The sequence below is a fragment of the Lepidochelys olivacea genome (genome assembly GCF_965140295.1).
Source record: "Lepidochelys olivacea isolate rLepOli2 genome assembly, chromosome: 1".
In the NCBI taxonomy this organism is placed as follows: domain Eukaryota; kingdom Metazoa; phylum Chordata; order Testudines; family Cheloniidae; genus Lepidochelys; species Lepidochelys olivacea.
The window spans coordinates 322,824,413-322,846,518 of record NC_140411.1 but is presented as its reverse complement, the minus strand read 5'-3'; the positions used below and the strand labels follow the sequence as shown (position 1 = coordinate 322,846,518).

Sequence of the window (22,106 nt, the reverse complement as noted above, 5' to 3'; positions counted from 1 at the left end):
AAATTAGATTATCTGGTTTGATTGAATACGTCACCTCAGACTTGCTGCTTTATTCTAACATAATTGTAACATAATCTACAAATTGTTGGTCTTTTACTGGCAGAAGTTAAGGTAAAGTGAGAAACATTTTATTTTAGCTGGATAACATATGTCAAGGCTGAATCCCCACTCTGTCCCTTAAAATTAATACTTGCCACTCCAGGCTTGTATTAAACTCTCAAGGTTACAGGCTTTCTCTGACCTTGGCTTGGTAAACGCTGCCACCGCCCAAATACAAAAAATCCCCTTGGACCCAGGAAGGAGCACTTGGGAATTCTTCTCTGTGGGGTACCCTCAAGCCCTTTCACCCCTCTCTGGGGAAGAGCAGAGAAAGGAAACAAAGGAAGTTAGCTGTTGCCACCAGCTAATAAAACAGCATATGCACAAACCTCTTAAGACACCAAAAATCCAATCCTGTTCTTAAAAAAGGTAAATTTTATTAAAAACAGAAAAGGAGGAAAATACATCTGGAACTTAGGCTTTTGCTAAATTTTAAAAGAGCTATTGCAAAAAATTAAGCACCCAAAATAGCTTTCTTGGGGGTTCAGCTTAAAGTTTACAAGCAAACAAAAGCATCTGGGGTTAGCACAGAGGAGATCCACAAGCCAAAATAAAGAAATAAACCTGATCTCGTTATCTAAACATACCTAGTCAAATGATTCCTTCTAGGTATGGGAGATAATTTTTCATACCTGGTTCAAACCTTACACAGCATTCCTGCTTAGAGTATTGCTGCTCTGTGTCCCTGCAGCCCAGAGAGAACAACAGACAAAGGGAAAGGGTTTTTTTCCCAATTTTAAAAAGTTCTGTCCTTCCCATTGGCTCGTTCGGTCAGGTGCTCACTTTTTTTTCTTTACCTGAGGGACTTTTTAACTCTTTACAGGTAAAACAAGTAGAGAAAAGTTACCAAGAGGGATTTTAAACTAACTGGCTGGCTCAGTGTCCATCAAAGGGAGCTACCCCCCACTTTATTTATTACAACATATTATACGGAATCAGTATTACCTGCTGGGTAAAGCAGGAAGCGGGGATAAGGACCTCTGGATTCTGTTGTATGCTATTTATGAAAATGCTTACTATTTATTATTTTGTACATTTGGGGCATATCACTTAATTTCTCTCTCCCTCAATATACTCATCAGAAAAATATTTAGATTTATTTGTCTGAGCGAAATGTTGAGAGATTTGGCTAATGTTTTTAAAGTACTTAGATCCTCAGATGAAATGCACTATAGAAGTATTAATTTACTAGTTAAGTACAGGCTTGATCATTTATCCCACTCTGATTTGAAAGGGTCACATTTTGCTTGAATTACTGTTTACCCATAAGTAAAGGTGGTGACACATTTATGTGCAACATTGGTAGGCAAGTACTTTAACTATGATGGATTCTCACTTTTAGTCAAGCTGTTCCGAGCACAGGATTTGGGTAAGTTGAAGATAGACTTCCCCTATTCTTAGCATCCTGAGACTTGCCTCCTTTCAAGAGAGCAACCTCTCTAATTTATGATCAGCTCTAACTGCCCCAACGGACTGTTTTTTCAGCTGAAAATATCCCATAGGATAGAGCATATCCCATTTTGCTGGGGAAATTCCCTGGTTGTTAGTTATGTCCCTTTTGCACTGAGAGTGCAACATAAAAGGCATCACTACCTGTGAGTGAATCAGGCTCTGTTTTAAGCTTTATTCTAGTAACTTCTCTAGTATATTATAATTGAAGATTAATAATTACCACAATAGTTAAAATAAACCTGAATGTGTAAATAAGGGCTTCAGAGACAATGAATTATAGGTATTGTTGGAGTAGTGTTATATGGTGTAGCTGTTGCTGTCACTGGAAACACTCGGTGTTCCTTTTGAGATTCTGTAGATTCCTGCAGCTTCTGTATGATCCATTTCTGCAGAAAGCCATATTTTGTGATGCCGCTTTCCTTGCTGTGCCTACAATATCTTTTAAAATCTTCAAGTCCTTTCAGTTAAAGACATTTATTTTTCAGCAGTTGCCTCTCCTTGGGCAGTATTATAAGGGTGAATAACAAAACTATACAAAATAATATGCAGTTTGAGGAATGACAGTTGTCTCATAAGGTACGTATAGTGGCTTATCATTGTTTATGTAATGAGTATTTTTGTTAGTGTTGTAAAAATTTATTGACGTGTAAGAGTCTCCCTCGCAGATTTGGAAGTTATGCTCTCTGTATATAAGGTTTATGAGAAATGCTTACATAAAGTGTGTGTCACAAACTGGCAGCCAGAATTCACTGTGGCTGATGTCTGTGACCAGATTGTTCACTAAGGGGTTGGAAACTATGTTGACCTCTTGGACCATCTGCTTTAAGTTGATTTTCCTGGAGAACCGAATATTTCAAGCTTGGTAGCATCTATCTGAGCTTCATCTGCCTTGGTAACATATGCTGTCTTGATATTTGCTGCTTTTCTTGGATGAGTCAAATACTAAGGAGGAAAAAAAAAGTTTGAAGTGATGAGTACCACTTCTTGAAACACTTGCTGTCTTCCTGCCTTTAAAAACAAGCACAGGTGTCATCATAATTTTCAGTGCTCAGATCTACATCCACTGATGCATGCTGTCGTGTCAACACCTCTTCATGCCTCTTTGTCATTGAAGAGGGTATCATGATTTATAAGAGAAAAAGTGGAATATGTAGAATTAAAATGCTAAACTAGCAATATGTTTCACTCTACATAGCATAGATTAGTAAGTGTTGATGAAAATATAGTGTGCAGATTGGATGTTTTTCTAAAGGACATATCTAATTCAAACAGGATACATTAATACAGGGAAGTCCCATGACGTGTGTTATGCAGCAGGTCATACTAGATGAACACGGTGGCTCATTCTATGAATGTATCTATGAATAATCTATTTTAGATTTTACAGTATCAAGCACAGTCTTGCCAGTATCTGACTTTCTGTCTAACTTAATTCAGATTTAATCAGCTGTGTGAAGTAGGTCATTGCATACATACTCCAAAATTATTGTAAGTAAGCCAGGTATATGAGAATAAAGTTTCACAAAGGTTCACAAATTTCCCATAACAAAATGCATAGGTGTTCTGTAACTGTGCTTTTATAAATCTGTAAAAATATGGTACTGTCTTTACAGCAGAACTTTACAAACACAAAAATACATTTTGAAAAAGAAAACTGCTGCTTGACAACAACTTTTAACTTTAATTCCTACTAAAACAAGATAATTAGAAGCACTGTGCAGCTTGTACACACAACAAGGTGTGTGGTGAGGGCTTCTTAATTTTAAAGATTTAGTTTGGTTTATTATTTCCTTAATTTGGATTGTACTTTAACAAGAGGAAATTCAACTTTCTTTGGATTGGCCTGTTTTTTTATGTGAGAACGAATGCCTTTGATTAGCTACAGTGTTCCTTTCGAAGCTTAATTTCTTTCCCAAATTGCTAAATTACGCTCAGGACACCGAAGTTTTAAGTCTTTAGAACTGAATTATGTGAACTTTGTTGGAATCAGATGTAAAAAATTGCACAGTCAGAAACTGTAATACAAGACCTCAGTTTTATCTTCTACTTACAAGAGGTAGATAAAGAATTATTGGGGCCCTGGGCACAGAGAACTTTTGGGCCCCCCAAACCCTCCCTTGCACGGGGCCCCACTCCCTGCTCTTCCCCTTCCCGCAACAACTGCCCCCTGGTCAAGCCAGAAGCTGGAGTTGGGCCATGGTAAGATCCACCCAGAGAAAACGGAGCCATTGGCAAACTTGTATCTTGGTGCCTCTGGCCACTATGGGCTCCCCAGCCCTCAGGGCTCTGCTGCCTCTCCACAGTGCTTAATTTATATCAAAAGAGGAGCTGGGGCTCAACCCTAGCAAGCCCCGGCACAAATTAAGCACTGGCTGGGTGGCTAGATAGTGGCAGCTGCTGGCTGGGTGCCGAGGTCTGAAGGCATTGCCACCACCACCAGCAGCAGAGAAATAAGGGTGGCATGGTATATGATGTATTACCACCCTTACTTTGTGCTGCACCATGCCACCTTTGCCCCTAACTCCTGTACTCCTCTTCTGTGCCCACATGGGGAAACTGCTCCATGCATCCAGGTCAGCAGGCAAGCTGGTTGTGCACCCCCAAGAGGACTGGGCGGGGGGAAATGAGGAGCAATGTCAGGGCTTCTTGCATCCAGGTCACTTTCTCAACCCGGGCTGCATAAGGGGAGGACAGGAGAGCAACAGTTCCTGATGCTCATGTCACAGCACAGCCCAGTGGTGGAATGCATGGAGCACTTGATGTTGCTTCTTGTCCCCCACTTACAGCTACCTAGGGGGGAATGGAGGAATGTTGGCGGGGTAGGAGGGGCGAGTAATATCTGTGTGTCACCATTCACCTTCCTCGTTTCTCCCCCATGCATAGTCACTGCAAGTTTGTGGTTCTCCCCTGCCAGCTGGCAGCTCACAACTCTGCACTGTGCCCCCCTAACCACGGCGCCTTGGGCGGTCACCCAGGTGGCTTGCCCCATAGGCCAGCCCTGAAGAGTCACCCAAGGATCTTGGGCCTCTGTGTAGAGCCCTGGACGATGGGCACATGGGCCAGGGGCTGCTCTTGGACCTCCACACAGGGCAGGTGGAGGTTCCTGGTTTCCCCACAGCAGCCTGGGCAACTCTTACTATGGCCTAGCTCCAGCTTCTGGCCTGGCCAGGGGGCGGGGCCTTGGGGGAAGTGGAGGAGCAGTGGGCGATGCCAGAATTCCAGTGCCAATGGCGCTTCCACCCAGGTTCCAGTGCTCTTGTGGGGGTCCTCAAATTGGCGAGGGCACCTGGGCATGAGCCCCATGGGCCCGTACATTATTCTGTCACTGCTTCTTACCCTCATGTCTTTTTATCTTGCATTTTCTTTGAAACCTGGGATCACCTTCTTGGCACAATACTTTGGTACAGTGTAATATGCACAATCCTGCCAATCCTGAAGTTACACAGGATTGGCAGGAGTTTAACAGATTTTTGTGCGTTTATGAAAAGGAAGTAAGACAAGTTGCATGTCTGCTCCATTCTGAAAGAGCCTGTGTTTGACATGATAATGATTTAAAGGTTTCTTTGTACGCTTACAACAAATACTATTGCTACTTTCTATCTTTGTACTTGCATGATTTAACAACTTTTATTAGGAATGGTAGAGATGTCAATCTGTACATCTTCCATGCTCTGCCACATTAGACAAATGTTACAGCATTTTATGCCTATCAACAACAACCCAAAAAAAGTACCCGTGATCTGATTTAAGGCATTTCATAAGAGTTAGTAACAACTTTGGGATTTCTTCTTGCCTTACTTCTGTTTAAATTTTTTAGATTGAAATTGGTTTTTGTCTTTCAGAGCATATATCAAGATGTATCTTCTGTATTTATGTCGCTTACTAGTCTTTTGTGCAAAACAAAGAGTGAATAGTGTTATTCCAATAATTGAATTCGCACGTGTGCATCATAGTCTCAAAATGGCAGTGTGGGGCTGAAAGTCAGAGGCTGTGTATCAATTTGTATTGTGATGTTATATTCATTTTTAAGTATCAGGAAAAAAAATCTTTGATGCCGAAAAAAGTTAACATGCTATTTGAAATATTGAAATTAAAGTACTTCTGATTGTGAAGTAGTTATGAATGGAATCCTCTGACATACTGCCAATGTCACACATAATGTCAAGCTGGCTGCTATTTGCATTAGGGTCAGAATTTCCATTTGTAAGTCAGCGCTTTATTTTGAGTCTCTCTATCTATAGCAAGAGGTTCTTTTCTTTTCCCCATCCAGTTTCCTCATCCAGTTTCAATAGACTAACCATGATAAACGCGTATTGTGGAGGCACTGACACTAGTTCCATTATTCGGCCTTTGGCCTTTGACAGGATGTTAAAACCTTTGTGGAACTGAAACAGTGGGTTGGTTAAAAAAGTCTCAGATTTAGAGGATATTTTAGTTATAAACATAAAATACACACACAAGAATATATACGTATAAATATTTGTATGTGTGTATTTTCAAATATAGTCAAGCCACATTTTTAAAAAATGGATACAGTTATAAGTCCATATTTAGGCAGTTAAATAAGTAAGCTACTGAACTTCATTCAGTATTTTAGAATATTAGGGATCCTATTTAAGTGCCTACATTTATTTGGGCCAAGAATTCAAATATTGATGTCTACAATTAGACCTCTAATTCCATATTTAAGAAGTTTGAGGTTGAAGTCAATGGAAAGAGCCTAACATTAAGCACCGGTTTATTTATTTTTTAAATCTTGCAGATATATATAACACACACAAAAATATTATGTTAAAAGAAATGTTATTTAGGTTGCACAGTCAAGCACTCAAAAGTTAGGAAATGCATTTTATGTTTGACCATGCACCAATCCGTCACCCTGTATGTCCATCCTGTGCACAGAATCAGTAGTTCTGTGTAAAAACAAATGTGTATGTGTGTGATATCAAGTAATTAACGACTGTACATAATGCCTATTCACAAACTTGAAGTTAGGTGCTTGTATTTATGTATAACCAGTTTTTTTTTTTAAAAATTGATTATATTATGTAAAAGACTTTAGCTACCCTTCTCTAGTCTCAGAGTGACAGCCGTGTTAGTCTGTACCCGCAAAAAGAAAAGGAGTACTATGAAATTAATTTTGCTTTATCTTAGAAAGAATATGCTCCTTTACAATGTCCTTGATGTTCATTTCCTTTGTGAACAATGCATAATATCAGCCCGTGTTCAAGAGAGCTACATTAACTCACCGATATCAAAAGTCAAGATTTCTAGTAGTAAAGCATTAATGCAAAATGAAAGCCGCTGACCCACCTAATACCATGGGATTGACGGCTCTTTACTTATTTCTCATTGTTATTCTTTGAGTGTGATATTACAGATCATTTAACCAGAGCTATGGCAGCAGTGGTATCTAGGCTCAGGTCACCTCTGCCTATTGAGATTTGCAAGTCAGCCACTTGGAATTCATCACTTTTCAAAAGGCAGTTTTCCTGACAATGCATTGGAGAAATTATGTACCCAGACTAGCTGCTGAAGTGCAGTGTGATGGTTCTCGGGGTCCCCAGAACTTAGTTACCCTGCCTCCAGTGTGTGGGAGGCTTTCTTGTGCTTGACTGGGTGTCAGTTCCCTGACACTCCCAGGCTATGCCAGCCCTTACTTTGCCATGCAGGTTCAAAAACAGTGTAATCCAATCCCTGAGTCCCTTTGAAGACCCTTCTCCACTGAACATTCATGGAAATACCAAGTTAGCTCTCCCCATATGACATACCATCTTGTCTGATGCAACTCAGGATCAGCACCTAGGTTAATATCACAGCACTTAAATATATTTTGTAGTGAAAACTATAAGTTTATTATCAAAGATTCAAAAGATAGTAAGGGTAGTGGAAACAAAAGGTTACATATAAAACTAAGTCATAACATGGTTTCTAGAGATTAATCTTAACTATTAGGTTTACCTACTGTCTTCTGAAGTTTCTGTTACGCAAAGCTTTTTGCAGTGTCTTCAACCCAGGCTGGTTGTGATATCCCATTTTCATTAGTATTTCTAGGTACAGGATGAGGGGGTGTCTTCTCTGTTCCCCGAATGCAGTCCAGTAAACATTTGAAGTGTATTTCAGGATAAGATTTTTTTCCCCCAGTGTGTGTTCTTCCCCGTGAATTTCACATCTTTCTTGTGACTTCATATATAAATGTGCCTCCATTGTGTTAAGGCTTAATTTACGTGCTAACAGAGATAAAGGTGAATAAACATCTTTTGACTGACAGGAAACTGGTTTCCTCACCTTTGCTTTGATACAGAATCTAAGAACATATTTTCAGTTCACATACATAGCTCCTTACATAGTTATCTGTACATACATTTCACAATGACATTAATGACCAGCGTGATCCTGGCTTTCATTTAAGACTTTGCAAGATATTCCTTGAAATATAATTTACATGCCAGAATCAGAATATTCTTTTAACCATTTGCCAGTTGGCATTGAGGGGTTATTGGGTCACATGTAAATTCTACTTAAACATCCTTTTGTAAAGCTTTGCATGTATCTATAAATGTTCATTTTAAGAAAACCCCCATGAATGCATATTATGACAAAGTTCCTCCTATACCTTGGTGGGTCTTGCACTTATTAGCAGATTTGCTCGCCTTGGAACTTCACGGCAGCCCTCAGTTTGGCCGTTTTTCTGAACCCACAGTCCAGGTCAACTCCTCCTGTGTCTGACCAGGAGTTGGGAGGATTTGGGAGGAACCCGGGTCCACCCTCTACTCCGGGTTCCAGCCCAGGGCCCTCTGGAATGCAGCTGTCAAGAGTGCTTCCTGGAACAACTGTGCGACAGCTACAACTCCCTGGGCTACCTCCCCATGGCCTCCTCCCAACACCTTCTTTATCCTCACCATAGGACCTTCCTCCTGGTGTCTGATGATGCTTGTACACCTCAGTCCTCCAACAGTCCACGTTCTCACTCTCAGCTCCTAGTGCTTCTTGCTCCCAGCTCCTCACATGCACACCACAAACTGAAATGAGCTCTTTTTTAAAACCCAGGTGCCCTAATTAGCCTTCCTTAATTGATTCTAGCAGCTTCTTGATTGGCTGCAGGTGTTCTAATCAGCCTGTCTTAATTGTCTCCAGAAGGTTCCTGATTGTTCTGGAACCTTCCCTATTACCTTACCCAGGGAAAAGGGACCTACTTAGCCTGAGGCTAATATATCTGCCTTCTGTTACTCTCCTATAGCCATCTGGCCCAACCCTGTCACAATATTTAAAGATTTTGTGCTTAATAAGTTTGTGTATGTTAATGCACGCCATGTCACTTACAAGTTCCATGATAATAGGGGACAAATTTATAAAGTGATCTAAAATAGACGTATCAAAGCCAGTACTGTGCACATTTTGTTGGGTATAGCTAACATCTTGTAGATCTTAACTTACCACTTATCAGATATATGTAAATATAGAAACAATATAGACTATTTTTTCTCCCTACCAAAAATTGCCAGTAGCTGAGTAGATATAGTTAAATAAAAAGATATTTTAAGATCAGTAGTTTTTCATTTGTACCTCATTAATTGACTGTATTCTTAGTGCCCAAGAATCTCCTCGACACAGGCACAAGATTTACTTTTATTAATAAAAACAAAACTAGTACCTGTAATAGATGACTTCCCTCGAAAAGATTACATTTGTACTTTTGCCTAATGATTTTGAGTAAATACTAGGGCTGTAAAGTGATTAAAAATTTATTGTGATTAATCATGCAATTAACAAAATTAATCCCGATTAACAATGCAATTAATCATACAATTAATAATAGAATACCATTTATTTAAATAGTTTGGGATATTTTCTATATTTTCAAATATATTGATTTCAATTACAACACAGATTACAAAGTATACAGTGCTCATTTCATTTTTTATTACAAATATTTACACTGTAAAAAACAAAAGTATTTTTCAATTCACCTAGTGCAATTGTAGTGCAATCTCTTTATCGTGAAAGTTGAACTTATAAGTATAGAATTATATGCAAAAAAATAACTGTATTCAAAACTAAAACAATGTAAAAGTTTACAGTCTACAGGTCCACTCAGTCCTACTTCTTGTTCAACCACTTGTTCAGACAAACAAGTTTGTTTACATTTGCAGGAGATAATGCTGGCCGCTTCTTATTTACAATATCACTTGAAAGTGAGAACAGGCATTTGTATGGCATTGTTTTAGCCGGCATCGCAAGTTATTTACGTGCCAGATGCACTAAAGATTCATACGTCCCTTCATGCTTCAGCCATCATTCCAGAGGACGTGTCCATGCTGATAACAGGTTCTGCTCGATAACCATCGAAAGCAGTGTGGACCGACTCATATTCATCTTCATCATCTGAGTCAGATGCCACCAGCAGAAGGTTGATATATTTATTTATTTTTGGTGTAGTTTCCCCATCAGAGCGTTGCTCTTGTAAGACTTCTGAAAGCATGCTCTAAACCTCATCCCTCTCAGATTTTGGAAAGCACTTCAAATTCTTAATTCTTGGGTCAAGTGATGTAGCGATCTTTAGAAATCTCACATTGGTACCTTCTTTTCATTTTGTCAAATCTGTAGTGAAAGTGTTCTTAAAATGAACAACATGTGCTGGGTCATCATCCAAGACTGTTATAAAATGAAATATATGGCAGAATGTGGGTAAAACAGAGTAGGAGGCATACTAGTCTCCCCCAAGGAGTTCAGCCACAAATTTAATTAATGCATTATTTTTTTAATGAGTGTCATCAGCATGGAAGCATGTCCTCTGGAATGATGGCTGAAGCATGAAGGGGCATACGAATGTTTCACATATCTGGCACGTAAATATCTTGCAATGCCAGCTACAAAAGTGCCACAAGAATGCCTGTTCTCACCTTCAGGTGACACTGTAAATAAGAAGCGGACAGCATTATCTCCTGTAAATGTAAACAAACTTGTTTGTCTTAGTGACTGGCTGAACAAGAAGTAGGACTGAGTGGACTTGTAAAGTTTTACATTGTTTTATTTTTGAGTGCAGTTATGTAACAAAAAAAAAATCTACATTTGTAAGTTGCACTTTCATGATAAAGAGATTGCATTACGGTACTCCTATGAGGTGAATTGAAAAATATGATTTGTTTATAATTTTTTCAGTGCAAATATTTGTAATAAAAATAATAATGTAAAGTAAGCACTATACACTTCGTATTCTGTGTTGTAATTTAAATCAATATATTTAAAAATGTAGGAAAACATCCACAAATATTTAATTTGAATTGGTATTCTATTATTTAACAGTGTGATTAAAACTGCGATTCAACACTATTAATATTTAATCATGTTTTTTATGTTAATTGTATAAGTTAACTGCAATTAATCAATAGCCCTAGTAAATATCCTATGAATGAAAAAAATTAATTGATTTGGATTTTAATTAGCTTTATTTTTACAAATTTCTCTCATTTTTCCATCTTTTAACACATGTCCCATGTCTCCTCTGTAAACTTTGTCTTATACCTTATTTGTTCTTATGTGTCATGCTTTAACACAGAATCAATATTTGATAGTTCTCAAAGTAGCATATTAAAATTAAATGATTAAAGCAGCCACTGGAATTGCCATGTCTTACAGAGGAAACCTAAAAGTTCCAGAAAAGTAAATAACAGCTTATAGTGAACTGTTTTTTCATATAGTATTTTCTTTAATATAAAGAATACTGCATTGGTATTTTCTGATTATATTTCATTACCTCTGTTCTTAGAAATGTTCACTATTGTGAGGGACTTCAGCATACCCATCTATGCAGTCTTGGGCATGCATCTATACAGAGATCAGGCCATGCAGGCAAATGAAAAACACACACATGGATTTTAAAGTGTCAGAATACAACAGTATTAACTTGAACAATTGGGAGTGGCTGGGGGTGGAAATGCAGCTCCTTCTGACCAGTCTGCCCTTCAAATACCAGGCATTTTATTAGGTTCAATGTGGAGTTAAATGGCATCACACTTTATAACCAGCAAATTTGGGTTGGCCCTCTTCTGACTGATCGCTACCACTTATCCCAGCAATGAATTCTCCTCTTCTTCTTCTTTACTCTGCAAGGTGGAATTGAAGGTACTTCTGATGGGTACCTCAATCTGTGAAGACTTGAGATCACTGCTCCTGTCATAAAAATAAAGGGAAGGGTAACCACCTTTCTGTATACAGTGCTATAAAATCCCTCCTGGCCAGAGGCAAAACCCTTTCACCTGTAAAGAATTAAGAAGCTAAGATAACCTCGCTGGCACCTGACCAAAATGACCAATGAGGAGACAAGATACTTTCAAATCAGGAGTGGGGGGAAACAGAGGGTTCGTCTGTCTGTGTGATGCTTTTGCCGGAAACAGATCAGGAATGCAGCCTTACAACTATTAGTTAGTAAGTAATCTAGCTAGATTAAAATAAAATAAGTAAAATAAGCTGTGCTGAATGGAATGTATATTCCTGTTTTTGTGTCTTTTTATAACTTAAGGTTTTGCCTAGCGGGATTCTCTGTGTTTTGAATCTGATTACCCTGTAAGGTATTTACCATCCTGATTTTACAGAGGTGATTCTTTTACCTTTTCTTTAATTAAAATTCTTCTTTTAAGAACCTGATTTGATTTTTCATTGTTCTTAAGATCCAAGTGTTTGGGTCTGTGTTCACCTATACAAATTGGTGAGGATTTTTTATCAAGCCTTCCCCAGGAAAGGGGGCGTAGGGCTTAGGGAGATATTTTGGGGGAAGACGTCTCCAAGTGAGCTCTTTCCCTGTTCTTTGTTTAACATGCTTGGTGGTGGGAGCATGCGGTTCAAGGACAAGGCAAAGTTTGTACTTTGGGCAAGTTTTTAACATAAGCCGGTAAGAATAAGCTTAGGGGTCTTTCATGCAGGTCCCCACATCTGTACCCTAGAGTTCAGAGTGGGAAAGGAACCTTGACAGCTCCCTACAGACTGAAAGTTCTACCAAGCATCTTGCTAATATTTACCTCTATCTGCTGCCCTTTCCCATTTTATCCATTCTGGACACCAGCTGCAAGTAGTGCTATGGCCTAAGAATCCTTTAATGCCAACTGGCAATAGGGTTACAAGAATATCCTGATTCTGGTATGCAGGGCCATCCCTAGGGCGGTTCGGGGCCCTGGGAGGAAGTGACGAATCCGCGGTGCCTGCCCAAACAGCCCATACTCCACCCCGCCAGGGCCCTGCTTTGGTTGTGCCCCTGGGCTCCAGAGTGCTGGGGCCAGGCCGCCCGCCATCCCAGGGCTGGGGAGGCTGCGGCAACACCACACGCTTTCCCTCCTGGCGCTCTGGAACTGAGGAGGCTACAGCAGTGCTGCTGCACGCTTTCCCTCAGTTGGAAGGGGCGGGGCTGGGGGGCTAGCCTCTCCGAGCCAGTGGTTCACATGCTGTCCATGTGCGCCAGCCAATTGCGGGGCCCCCCCAAAGCACAGGGCCCGGAGCGGTCACCCTGATTCGCCATACCATAGGGACAGCTCCGCTGGTATGTACATTTTGATTCACCAAGGAATGTTATTTGAGGTCTTAAATGAAAGACAGGGCCACGCTAATCATTAATAGTGTTGTAAAATATATTTACAAGTACTTATGTAAGGAGTTATGTATGTATGCTGAAAATGTTTTAAAGTCTGTATCAATGCATGTTAATCTTCAAACTGATTAATCTAAGGTTATTGTCTTAATTCCCATATAAAGATGTCTTTTTTTTTTTTTAGTTCTGAGCTCAAGAGAAAAATATCAGACTTTATGGTATAGATGTATTCAATTTGTTTATAAGGTATAAACCTATATGAAAGTTCATTTTTGATTAACTTATGTCTTCATGCAGATAGAATTTGATTTTCTGTAACAAAGTATTGAAGGTTTCAGGTTTTAATTACTTATATAGCTCCTGTACAGTACGTTATACAAAAAGTGAAGTGTTTGTCATTTTTCATTGTGCAGCCTGCAGAACCAGAATCTTCAAAATTGCTAATAGAATGACTCATGATACTTTTAATGGAGGGAGTAGGTATCTCTTAATAATTTTATTTAGCTGACAAATGTTTTTATCCACGTCTCTTCACATTTTTAAATGGTATAAAAATTTAGTAATACACTGAAATAAGGAATGGAAAATCATGCAAAAGAGGGAAATAAATGAAGACATGCTACAATTTTTTCTGGTCTTCTCTTGTAATTATTTATTTAAGAGATATTGACAATCTGATTGTCTAACAAAGATCTGAAGCAAAGCTAATATGCAGCAAAGTAAACTGAGATATGGTGTTTATTGCACTATATGCAGCACAAAGAGAAAAAAGAAATTAAAAGAAGCAGAATTTGGGAGAAGATACCCAAACGCCAATTTGAGAACAAAGTAGTATATGAACTTATCTTTGCGTGGGGTTGGTGAGAATTGAGTTCCTATTTGATGTTCCTCAAAAGAAAGTATTGTACAAGATCATCCTTTTTAAGATCGTTCTCATTACATGTGGTTGGGATCAGAATGCTTTGGGCTGAGAACTGCCTCACCAGATAGTGACACAACCTAACTTCTGATGAAGCATGATGAGTAGGAGCTACCTTAGCTGTCATTTTTTTCAATTTCAGACTGGTTAAGAATTTACTTCTGCAGGTGAAGTGTTGGAGTGCTTTGTCACTTAAATGTCTCTTCACAAGTTGGAAGCTGTCTTTCTCCAGATGAGTCTTACTCTTAGTTATTATTCTTGCATAAACAAATTTTGGATGAAGTACATGGAGTACTCGACACCTCAATTTTGTTTATTGCCCGATTCTTGTTTTTATAGTTTCTCTTTGTACTGTTTGTGCCCTTCAGGCTGTCCAAGAACCGATCAAGTGATGCCCCGAGCTACTCTTAAACATTGTCATTGTATTGTCTGGGAGTTGGGGGCATTACTTATCTGGTTGCAAGGTGTGAAACGTGGTTCCCAAAATTCTCAGGAATAGATAGTCAGATGTTGGGTGACCACCGCTGACATAGCCCAGAATGCGACACAAACATTCAAAAGGAATAGATTGGTGTTATCACCTGACTGGCACATGTCTGATTGGATAGGCCTCTGTCAAGGTTCCTCCCCCACCCTGAACTCTAGGGTACAGATGTGGGGACCTGCATGAAAAACCTCCTAAGCTTATCTTTACCATCTTAGGTCAAAACTTCCCCAAGGTACAAAATATTACCCCCGTTATCCTTGGACTGGCCGCTACCACCACCAAACTAATACTGGTTACTGGGGAAGAGCTGTTTGGACGCGTCCTTCCCCCCAAAATACTTCCCAAAACCTTGCACCCCACTTCCTGGACAAGGTTTGGTAAAAAGCCTCACCAATTTGCATAGGTGACCACAGACCCAAACCCTTGGATCTGAAAATAATGAAAAAGCATTCAGTGTTTTACAAGAAGACTTTTAATAAAAAATAGAAGTAAATAGAAATAAAGAAATCCCCCCTGTAAAATCAGGATGGTAGATATCTTACAGGGTAATTAGATTCAAAAACATAGAGAACCCCTCTAGGCAAAACCTTAAGTTACAAAAAAGATACACAGACAGAAATAGTTATTCTATTCAGCACAATTCTTTTCTCAGCCATTTAAAGAAATCATAATCTAACACATACCTAGCTAGATTACTTACTAAAAGTTCTAAGACTCCATTCCTGGTCTATCCCCGGCCAAGACGACTACAGACAGACACAGACCCTTTGTTTCTCTCCCTCCTCCCAGCTTTTGAAAGTATCTTGTCTCCTCATTGGTCAGGTGCCAGCGAGGTTACCTTTAGCTTCTTAACCCTTTACAGGTGAGAGGAGCTTTCCCCTGGCCAGGAGGGATTTCAAAGGGGTTTACCCTTCCCTTTATATTTATGACAGCCTCACACAGTATTGCATTGCTCACTTTGGTGTCTCAATTCTCCTTCCTCCTTCCCACCACCAACTGGTGGTGTTGCTTTGTCTTAATTAATGCCTTCCATTGTATGGCAGTAGCCTTAAAAAACATACAATACATGCATTCTACCAACAAGGAACAGACTGCTACTAAACTTGAGTTTCTGCACTGAATGCATTGAAGCTGATTTCTATGCTGCTGTATGCAGCCTTTGGTATGTTTGGTTATATCAGTTGTGACAAAGTCTCGAGCCTCTATTGGTGGGTTCAGCACTTCTGGGCAGTTTCAGTGGCTTCAGAAACTCAATAAGGCCCCAGTGTGACCTCCCTTTCTCAGTGTAGCAGCAAGAGTTACAGTCTATTGAGTTACTTTCATCACCAGCAGTATGGAAGATGGGAAGGGGGAATACCCCACAGTCTCGGTTGCTCCGTAGAGCTCAGTAGGCGCAGTTCGGCCTCCGGCCTGGACCGAGTCCTACTTCCCTTCTCCAGGGGATCTCTGTAGAGAAGGTGGGCGGGGGGGACCTGGGCCCACCCTCTACTCTGGTTTCTAGCCCTGGGACTTTAATGGTACCAGCTGTTGGTGGCTTTCCCTTCACCACTGACACCACTTTGATTCCTTGGGCCACTTCCCCCGTGGTCCCCTTTTCCTAGCTTCACCCTTACCTCAGGATTCAGCCATGCTTCCTCTCCTCCAGCTTCTTTCACCTCAGCCTCCTGGAGGGCACTGGAAGGAGAGCTTTTAAACAGTATAAGTGGGACCTTGATTGGTTCCACTTGTCTCCATTAGCCTAACAGCCTTAACTAGTTCATTGGTGTCAGGTGTCTTAATTGGCCTTGAGTAGCCTTTGTTTGGCTATCCAGTGAACAAGGGCCTGCTCATTCTGAAAGCTGATATACCTGCCTTCTAGCACTCTTATATTCTTCTGGTCTGAATCTGTCACACAGGGCATTAAGGGAGATGACATTCCGTGTCATCAGTCTCAAAACTTTCATTGTTATAATGAACTTCAGCTTTGTTTGCACATCAACTTCTGTGACTGTTCAGCAACGTGAAGTAAACTGGAAAAAGGTAAAAAATAAACAAGATTCTTAGGTAAGTACTACTTGTAGACACTACACACATCACTGCTCATTGATCTTCTATTTTCAGTGGTGTGTTGTGTCTACAGGTAGCACTTACCTGAGAATCCTTTTCTTTTCTACCTCCTTTGCTCTTCTGTTAATGGTTAGTATAATATATATATTTTTTTGCTTTAGAGCATGCCAAGGACTCAGTAAGCTAGAGGAACCCTTATATATACTATTTAGCAGGAGGATAAACCTAGGTTGGGCACCTCACTGTAGATGTTTTCAACTTTGACACAACTGAATGACCAGAAAAAATGAGACCAGTGGAATGACATTAGAATTCTTGGATACAAAGAGTACTGAAGGCAGAATCCGTGAAAAAATATTTTGTTAACTAGTTTACTACACTTGCAAGCACTCCATAGTACTTGTAAGCTATGGAACTAAAAGTACCTTTTCTTTGTGGGAAAGGGGTAAAAAAAAGAAGAAACAGAATATAATAATTTATATTATCATATATTTACATACACTGATTGAGTTTTGCTCATTTCGCTCTTCAGGAGTATGGCCAACAGCACAATTCCAAGTATTAATTATCCTGCTTGTTGCAGTCCAGTACTTGTCTGCTCCATTTCATAGAAGTCAACACCTCCAGGTCCTACCCTGATTTGTAGCCACCTGGTGGCTGATTTGTAGCCAGTTCCATGTCATCAGCTCTGCCATTGATCCTGTCAGGTCCTTGCTGTGCAGACAGCTCTGCTCCGCTGCCACCACCACTAGTTCAGCCTGGTCCAGTCCCACAGAATCACGCCACACACGGTTCAGAGTCTCCAGGTTGGGATACTAGAGCAAAACAAGACTCTTGCATAGAGTCCTCTCCTTGTTGAGAGTCCCAAACTAGAATCCACTATTCCAAACTAGAGTCTCCTACGTGTAAGGTCCAAGGTGACCTCCTTACTCTAGGATGATTTCCAACTAAGGCAACAAAACACAGTAATTATAATTAATGTAAATGAGACTCTATAGAGCTGTCTTTTCCCCTATAGAAGGAGCAGAGTTTTCTATCCCTGGAAGCCTTCTAGCTCTGGGTCTTACACATATACATGTGGTTAGTATTTTTGCTATTCAGTTTGGTATTTGAAAACTGGACTCTAAGTAGGTCACTCTGCTCTGAAGTGGCTGTTTTGGATTTTTATATTGTGGTTTCAGAACTGTTCTAAACTTGCCTTTTTATTAGTAAGATACATATTTTGGTAAGGTTAACTTAGTGCAAAGGAAGAATTTTAGAAGTGTAATGCTCATAATAGATTTTTGACATAATGACAAATCACATGAGTAAAGTTAATACCTTTTGAAAATAATGAATAATTTTTATCACTGTTGCTCTGACAGTACTTTCATTAAGGTTCTGTTGTATGTACTCAAGTCATAAGGCTGAGTTTTCACTCCAAACTCTTCAGTAAGTAAGGGGTGAAATGCTCATGATTCAGTTCAGCTAAGCATCTAAAAATTAAATGCTTCAACTTATTTAAAGCCTTTTGATTTAAAAGCTGAACTGGAATTCTTATAGGATTCCCTGTATCTTTTTCCATTCATTTGGAATGGAAATTCTATGAGAACAATGTTTCCTACCATATTCTAGAAGTTCTGCTTGTACTAGACCAGGGAACAAAGGTGTGTCTCCTAATTCTTCTATAAAACTTTGGTAAATTTGAATTTAGGACAAATTTACTTCTATTTTTTTTTTAAATAGGATTAGCTTGTACTAGAGATGTAAGAACACAGTTTTGGGGAGAGAGCACAGCCTAATGGTATATACATGAAGGGATGGTTTCTTGAGTTGTTTTAAACCAGTTGTATATAGTATATGGCCCATAATTTAGGTTAAAATGTCTCTTCAGAATAACTGAATGTGATACATTACAGACATAGTGGAATAGAAAGAGATGTGGTACTGAGAGTATTGCTGGTTTGGAGTAACTTTGAAAAGTGTCCCATATTCAGTGATTAAAAATATTGGTTAATTTGAATGAGGACCTCTCATGTGTCTCTTATTTCTCATTTTAATGGAAATATAGAAGCAGCAAAAGCTCAGTCACCTTCAGCACTATGGCAATGTGCCTTCATTTGGGCTGCGGAGAAAACATGTTTAGACAGAGAGCATAACTCAGTTTCCATGCATATTGACTTTTCGTTATTTCTGCTGACACTTGCTAACAGTTATATTATTTACTGCCATTTGTAGTGGTAGATACTGGAAACTACGCTGGGACCAGCAATTAATTTCCCTTTGATTTTTAAACAGCTAATACTGGTCACTCTCAACCTGGGCAAATTTGAACCATTGATCCAGATACGAAAGGCTTCCTCTCCCACTGTTGACCTAAATATTTAAAGCTTTCTGTCCCCTTGCTTAGTTCCCAACTCTCCAGGCCCATATTAATATGAATAATATATTAAAAGATTTATACCTAGCATTTGATGTGTTTTGATGTAATTTTATATTATAATGTCAGAGGTGTTGCATAAAAGAGTAGATTGGCTCAATGTGGGAATACATGAAATGTTCTAATTAGGTGAATTTTAGATCACATTAATAGTTTGTCAAATCAAAAGTACTAATAATAGGTCTAAATTTATTAAATTGTATAAATAAAATGAATAAAAATGTAAGCATTTTCTTACCGTTGAAAATGGACAGCTAAGTAATCCTAAACAGGTAATGATATTGAAAAGGTGGTGTATAAAACTGTGTATAATTGTATAAAAGCATGCATGAGCAATCATTTTGAATAGACCGCTCCATCAATGCAAAAAGAAGGCAAAAATACATCATAAATGATCCTTGATTGAAGTTCTTTCCTTCAAAATCTTAATTTCTAAAATCTAGGGCTTAATCCCACCTTCCAATCTTATACAGCCTTTTTTACAATCTATAAAATAACAAGTACATATTAATGCCAGGCTTTTTCTGTACATTGCAGAACACATCGCTACCGCAAAGGTCATTAAGAAGTACCTGATAGCTGTGGGAAGGCAGTATATTGTTATGCAGATTATACTGATTTGCAACAACTGCATGTAGTATTGACAAAGAACTTCTAAGCAGTCTGCAGGGGAAATTTATTAATTTGTCACACTTTTTCAGTGTTCTTCCTCCTTTTCCCATTGTTTAAAGTGTGGGTCCTATATTCAAAAGCATCCTATATAAAAATGGCAAATTCTTACTCAATAAATCTGTCCCCTGTGTGTATTCAGTAATATTCACTGATTTTTAGTGACATAAATAAGATTTTACTTGTTTGACTCCTGTTAGCACCCCAGAGTGAAAATAAATAAATAAATAAATAAATAAATTGTGTGTGTGTGTGTGAGAGAGAGAGAGAGAGAGAGATATTCATTTTTGCCTTGCATATCATTGACAGAACAGGTGAACTCTTTGGGTCTGTAACAGATTATCCTCCTCCTCCTCCACATCTCTGTTGGTTTTGGAATTATTAATAATTTCTTTTTCCTTGTATACAGTGTAGTTGCATACAAGGAAAAGAGAAGGTGGGTAAGGTTATATCTTTTTATTGGACCAGCATCCGTTGGTGAGAGAGACAAGATTTTGAGCTTTCACAGAGCTCTTCTGTCCTGAAGAAGAGCTCTGTGTAAACTTAAAAGCTTGTGTGTCACACCAGTAGATGCTGATCCAATAAAAGCGGTAACCTCATCAATCTTTTCTATCTTTTTTCTTTTATATCCTGACCTTCTTTGGTTTTCCTGTGGTCATTTGTGTCTCTCCTCTGCCATTCTGATTGTAATTCACTGTCTCCTTTGATAGATCATCTTCCACACTATGGAAGTCTCAGTTGGGATCTTGGTCCTTTATTCCCTCTACATTCTATCACTGGGTGAGCTCATCCACTCCTACAGCTTCAAGTGTCATCTTTATGTTCATAATATACAAATCTACCTCTCCATTTCCAACCTGTCTCCCTCAGATCAGGTCTGCATTTCAGCTTCTCTGTATGACTTCTCTCCAGAAAGCGTGTCACTTAAACATAATATAACTAAACTGAGCTCCTTGTTTTTTTTCTCCTGAACTCTTTCTACTTCCCTCATTTTTTTTTGTCCCATTCTTTTAGAGAAGCACCTACCTGATACCAAAGCGCATAATCTTTGGTTCTTCCACATTTTCTTCTCACATCTAGGCTGTGCCAAATCATGCTGTTTTTTCACACCACAATTCAAAGATCTCTCCTGTTCTCTGACTCCGGACAACTAAAACTCTTATCTCTTGACTACTGTAATCTCTTCCTCTCAGGCTTTCTGAATACCCACAGTTTCCCTCTTTAGTCCATCCAGAATACAGAATGTGTCTTCCTACCCAGTTGATCTCACTGTGAGTCACTATTTTTCCCATCAAAAGATTCTCTCTGCTTTCCTCAATGCTATGACAAACAGGCTCCTTAGCAAACAGTCCCCTGTTCTTTGAAAACCACTCTCATCTCAGACCTGACAAACTCACTATACCATTTAAAACTTATATTTGCATTAGTTTCTCTCTCACATATGCACGCACACACATTCTGCAAAGCAAAACATGCAAAGTTCAGATAAAAATTCCCTGATATAAATACAATTTTATACCAGTAGATTGCATGAACATTGTACAAACAGTGGACTTCACTTCAGATGTATTCCTTACCCTTGCTAATTTAAGTAGTCTCAGTGTTTGAAACTTTCCAAATCATTCTTTGAAGCATTCCAAACAATGCTGCTGTCATCCTTTTTAACACTACCAGCATTTGCCCTAGGTGATGCTTCCATTGGACCAGTGATAGAATAGTGCATCTGACAGACTGGATCAGTTGGATAACTAATGAAGCCCCATTTAAGGAGTTTAAGTCATTAAACCAGTCTGATTTATGTACTTAGGAAAAATTAAGTAGCTTCTTGAAAAACTTTAGAATCATAGAGAAAAAGTACCATCCATGTACATTTATGTACAAACTACCTTGTCCATATCCTCTCCCATGCTTGGCCACTTTCCCTTTTAAAGAACTATGTTATTAATGATAGAAACATAAATATTTAATGCAAGAATTGAATCATCAGGTCTTTATATTTATTGCAAATCTAAAAATCATGTTGGACCCCACATAAATATGTCCACTATCTCTCTTCCTCTAGTGCTGTAGAGGCTTAAAGTATATCAGGTGTCTGTTCTCGATAGAAATATCTAATTATCTTCATTTCAGACTAATGATTAATTATCTTATTAAATTCAGAATCTGTGCTACTTCATAAATCAGTCTGAAATGGGGCACAGCAATATCAATGTAGTCCGCATATTTTCCTTGAAAGGCTGCTCACATCACAAGCAGTTAACTGTGTCTTCCCACCTAAATTTGGCAACTGAAAACAGAGTCTTCCAAATGTCAGCTGAATTCTTACATACCTAATTATTTTACTCACGTTTGGCTGTTCTTCACTGTATAATTGGAACACACTGGTATGCCTATTTAATACAAAGCTGTGTTAAAGTAACATTAAATTTCCTGC

At 38.9% G+C, this 22,106-nt stretch overlaps 1 protein-coding gene across 3 annotated transcripts in view; it reads left to right on the top strand.

Annotated features, from left to right (window-relative positions):
* The window catches only part of TBC1D22A (TBC1 domain family member 22A), a 438,694-nt gene that overhangs the window by 266,591 nt on the left and 149,997 nt on the right, over window positions 1-22,106 (top strand). The window lies entirely within an intron of this gene.